The following is a 5,472-nucleotide window of genomic DNA, read 5'->3' as shown; positions in this document are numbered from 1 at the left end:
ACTGTTCAAAGTCTACATACAATAACTAAGAAAATGCCAGGCACAATTCTTGATGCTTTCTATAATTAGCATCAACCTTCACAATGAGTTTGTAACATTTCCAACATTGTAAAGAGTTCATGTGCAGGAACTCTGAAACTAGACTTCTCGGTTTAAATCCTGGCTGCATAATCTCAAAAGAGAAGAGCTAATCATAGTATAATATATAACTCATCATAGCAGGTTGAAGGGTGGCCTTGGAAAAGATATGTCCATATCTGATCCCTGGAACCTGGGAATGTTGCTTTGTTTGGAAACAGGATCTTCACTGATGTCATTAAGTTAAGAATTTTCATACAAAATTATTCTGGTTTTTCCAGGTAGGTCCTAAGTCTGAAGACCAGTGTCCTTACAAATAAATAAATAAATAGCAGAGGGAGTATTGACAGACAGGAGGAGAACACAACTGGGAGACATTGTGTCCACAGGGATCATCAGAGGACATTGACCATAAAGCCACAAGTCAAGGCCTGCTGACAGCCCCAAGAAGCCAGAAGGAAGGAGCAGATTCTCCCTGAGATCCTCCAGAGGGAGTGTGGTCCTGCTGACACCTTGATTTTGGCATTTGGCCTAAAAATACTTGAGAGAATAAATTTCTATTGTTTCAGCCATTCAGTTTGTGCTAATTTGTTATGGTGGCCCCAAGAAACTAGGACATTCCTACCCTCCCTGTGAATACTGACTATCTGTACAGCACTTTAGAATTCAGCTATTGTTAAATTATCCTCAATTCAATGATTCGAAAATAGATGTTCATGCTAAGAGTTTACACAAATGGGATATAGTCAAAGACATATTTACATTTGTTTTATATGACTATAAATCCTAGTTAGAAGGATTCTCAAACTTAGGTTTCTAGTGAAGTTCCTGATTAAAACAACCACCCAGTCAAAAAAATAAGGAGAGTTGTTGTATTCTAAACAGCTAGAGTGATGGGAAGTTTTCAACACAAATGTATTCGGTGGAGACCAAAGATTTGTAAATTATTCTTGGAGCTAAACCAGCCCTATAGTAAAAGATGTTTAGATCTGCCTGAAGGAAAAAAGGGTCAAAACTAATCTCAACAAAATCAATTTTATCTGCATGTTACTAAATGAACTTATGAGTCAAACTTTAATATTCTTGAAAAGAAGATAAAAATTTCAGAAATTTTGAAGTAGATAACAATAAAGTTCTTAGATAAAAAAACAGCTAGAAAAATGTGGCCAAATCCCATGAAAATAGAAAAGAGACAATAGAATTAGCAGAAGAGAATTTTACAACAGCTCTTATAAATATGCTCATAAATATAAATTGAATCTGGTAATAATGAGTTTCAGATAGAACCAAATGGAACTTCTAGAGCTGAAATAGGGTTATCTGAAATAAGAAATAAAATCACTCCCTGGGATTAATAGACTATCAGTCACTATGGATGAAAAGATGATGGAACTAAACACAGAATAATAGAAGGTTTCCACCTTTAATCACAGAAAGGAAAAAATATGTGAAAACATGAATCTCATCACTATGACCCGTATGAGACTATCAATAAATCTAATATGATTAACTGTCCTCCTAGCTAAGGGAGGGAGAGAAGGAAGAAAATTTGAAGATGTAATGGGGAAATTTTCTCTACCATGAGGACAATTATAAACTCACACACCAAGAAGTTCAACACTGAAGACTATAACCATAAATAAAACCATACCAGGCCATAGAGTAATCAGGTTTTTTGGAAACCAGTGATGAAGAGAAGTTCTTAAAAGCAGCTAGAAGGAAAAATACACTTTGCACAGAGGGACACAAGTGTAAGATGCAAATGCCTTGTTTTATTAACAAAAAAGAAAAAAAAAGAAGAAGGAAAAATAAAGGGAAGGAGAGAAGAAAACAATGGAGTAGTAATTTAAAAATGCTAAAAAAAAAAAAAAGGAAGTGGAGGGGAAAGTGGGGAAGAGAAGAGGAAAAGGTGAACATGAAATTTTATTACACACAGTGAAAATATGCTTCAAAGAAAATTTGCCATAAAGACTTCTGATAAACAAAATCCGAGAGAATCATCACAGGCAGTGTGAGTGGGAAAGAAATGTCCTCTGTGCTTCAGAAGAAATCAGAGATTTGCATCATACAATGGAAAGAAGAGTGAGAAAAGTATAAATGTACGTTTTGTTTTCTCCTTTAAAAAATATTGTGAAATATTGGGCTATCGGAAGCAGAAGTTATTATGTCCTTTGGTTTACAAAATACATAAGACGTAAAGTTTGTGACGATGGCAGAAAAGATGGACAAGGGGAATGTAAGCTTATTTATTGCTGTAAGATTTGTTCATTGCGTGTTAAATGTGTAGTAATATTTGCAGGTAGACGGTGATACTTTAAAAATGCCTCATAAACCTTACAGCAGAGTTTAATACATGAAACTTTTTTTTTTATCTCAAATAGTGAAAATAGAGTGGAATGCCACTAATACTCAATCCAAGGCTGAAAAAGAGGTGAATGGGAACAAAAATTTGGTGAACCCCCCAAAATAAATCAAAACCTTTGACATTGGCTGTGTTCAAGCCTAAAAGATTATGGGTCGGGTTTTAGCCTGGAGTGGGACTTCTCACAATGCTTAGAGAGAAATTATAGCTCAAAATATTTATATTACATAATAAAAAATATCTAAAACTAATATTCTAAGCTTTCACTTTAACAGCATAGAAAAAGAAGGACAAATTACACCCAAATAATGAGAGGAAATAAAATAAACAGTGGAAACTAATGAAATAGAAGTGGATAAATAATGAAAATAAACCAGAGAATTTCAGTTTTAAGAGATTAATACAAGTGATCACATTTTAGCTGCATTAATAGAGCTTATTACAATGGCAATACTGTAGGATGTGACATCACTAACGATTATACACACATTAAAATTATCAAAACAGGAACCAAGAAGCACTTGCTCTGTGCGTGTTGTGAGAACACAAAATTGAGTTATGCAGGGACTTAGGTATGAGGGGCTCAGATTTGGCAGGATGCAGACATAATTGCAACTGACTATAAGAAATACCTTCATTATGGCATCAGAGGGGATAAATGTATGAATTATTATATATCAGAGCTGGAAAAGGCTGGTGAAATAGAAATCATGTAACCTAGATTTTTCAGAGTGTGGATGACACAAAACTGGGCAGAAGAGTTCTTCACGTAGATCAGACCAATTGAGAAAATAACCGATGTCTAAATATCTTACATTTCTCTGTAACCAACTGGACAAGCAAGTCTGTGCTATTTTATGGTGGACACATCACAGCTTCTTGCCAGGTCTCTCTGCTTCTATTCCTGCTTCTTGATCTGGTCTTCATTATTAATCTACTGCTGTGTAACAAGTCACAAACAAATGGATAGGTTTAAAACAACAAGCATTTAATTTGTCAGAAATTCCGTGGATCAGAAATCCTATTGTAGCTCAGTCCAGAGCTTATGACCTTCCTAGAGTATCTCAAAGGACTGCAATTAAGATATTTCCCATTACTCGGCATCTACCCAGAAGGAAAAAAATCCTTTTATCATAAGGACACTTGTACTAGACTGTTTATTGCAGCTCAATTTACAATCGCCAAAACGTGGAAACAGCCGAAATGCCCACCAACCCAGGAATGGATTAACAAGCTGTGGTATATGTATACCATGGAATACTATTCGGCCATTAAAAAAAATGGAGACTTTACATCCTTCGTATTAACGTGGATGGACGTGGAAGACATTATTCTTAGTAAAGCATCACAAGAATGGAGAAGCATGAATCCTATGTACTCAATTTTGCTATGAGGACAATTAATGACAATTAAGGTTATGGTGGGGGAACAGAAAGAGAGAAGGAGGGAGGGGGGTGGGGCCTTGGTGTGTGTCACACTTTATGGGGGCAAGACATGATTGCAAGAGGGACTTTATCTAACAATTGCAATCAGTGTAACCTGGCTTATTGTACCCTCAATGAATCCCCAACAATAAAAAAATAAATAAATAAATAAATAAATAAATAAATAAATAAATAAAAAGATATTTCCCATAAAAGTATGTGCTCGCTTCAGCAGCACATATACTAAAAATGGGAATGATACAGAGAAGATTAGCATGGCCCCTGCGCAAGGATGACACGCAAATTCGTGAAGCGTTCCATATTTAAAAAAAAAAAAAAAAAAAGATATTTCCCAAGGCAGAGGCCATTGCAAGTCTTGAATGGGAAAGGATGCACTTCTAGCTACTTCAGTAGCTGTTGGCAGACTCAGTTCCCCCTTGATAGTAGATTGGAGATACCAGCTCCTTGCTACCTGGGACTCTGCACAGAGCTAGTCACACCTGGTAGCTTGCTTCCCCAGAGGAAGAGCATCGAGTCAGGGGACAGATTGAGAGAGACAGAGAAAGGTCAGGATAGAGGCAGCGCTGGAGATGGAGGTAGAGACAGAATGCAACGCAGAATTCAGTCTCCTGTAACCTGACATCGCATACCTTTTGCTATTTTCTATTTATTATAAGTAAGGTACTAAACCCTGTCCTTTTTCCGAGGGGTGGTATTTCACAGTGTAATTACCAGGAGGGATGCGTGATCCTAGACGCGGCCCACAGAAGTCTGCTCTCTGCCTCTCAGCGATTCACATCTCCCCTAAAGGCAAGATGCTCCCCTCTCCGGGTCCCTCGAATCCTCATCCCATTACAGCACCAGACTGGAGTCTAGAATCTCATCACTGAGGACAGGTCCATTAACGGATGAGGTTCCTGAGGTCTCCTTCAGTAAGTACACCTCTTCTCGAGCTATAAAGTCATCTTCCCCACACACTCAGCAAACAATGGTGAAACAGACACAGTAACTGCTGTGAACTCTTTTCTTCACAAAGAAGAAAAATGGTTGGTCAGCACAAAGGAGGAATTAGGAAATGCCACTGAAGAAATGAGGGTCGTTCTGGAATTGAGTCACAAGGCCTGGGAATGATTATCCGCAGCTCTTAGCTCTGGGTCCTTGCACACCCTGCCCCCAATCAGCCACCATTTTTGTTGTTGTTGTTGTTAAAAATTATAATTTTTGTAAAAATTATAAGCAGAGTACTTTTGTCAATCTTCTCCTTGCCAGGAGACTATTGTGTGTTGGGGGATGGTTCAAAGATGACTTTTTGTTTTGTACTGGAAATATTCCTTTTAGTTCAAGCTGATTATACTTATACTAATATTGTTTTCTCTAAAATAGTTGACATCCTAAAAATATTATTGATATTTGCTTCATTAGACAAACCCACACTGATGAATCTCATCGTGGTATTATGTTTTCCCTACCTTGGGCTCTTGCTGAGATGGCTGAGGGACCATGTCTTTAGACTTCCTGGAGACCCTATTGTTCTGGAGAAAGACTCCTTGATACCAACCTTAATCTCTTCAAAGGGCTTTTTGTAGGACTGACTAATAATACTCTAGG

General features: G+C 37.3%; 1 non-coding gene across 1 annotated transcript; it reads left to right on the top strand.

Moving 5' to 3' along the window:
• Nucleotides 1-4,083: 4,083 nt before the first annotated feature.
• On the top strand, nucleotides 4,084-4,191 carry LOC128585106 (U6 spliceosomal RNA). Its single transcript, XR_008379853.1, has one exon. It is a non-coding gene; the product is annotated as a U6 spliceosomal RNA (small nuclear RNA).
• Nucleotides 4,192-5,472: the final 1,281 nt, after the last annotated feature.

This window comes from Nycticebus coucang, chromosome 4 (genome assembly GCF_027406575.1).
Source record: "Nycticebus coucang isolate mNycCou1 chromosome 4, mNycCou1.pri, whole genome shotgun sequence".
NCBI classification, from domain to species: domain Eukaryota; kingdom Metazoa; phylum Chordata; class Mammalia; order Primates; family Lorisidae; genus Nycticebus; species Nycticebus coucang.
The sequence above is the reverse complement of the archived record's forward strand: the minus strand, read 5'-3'. Positions and strand labels throughout refer to the sequence as shown.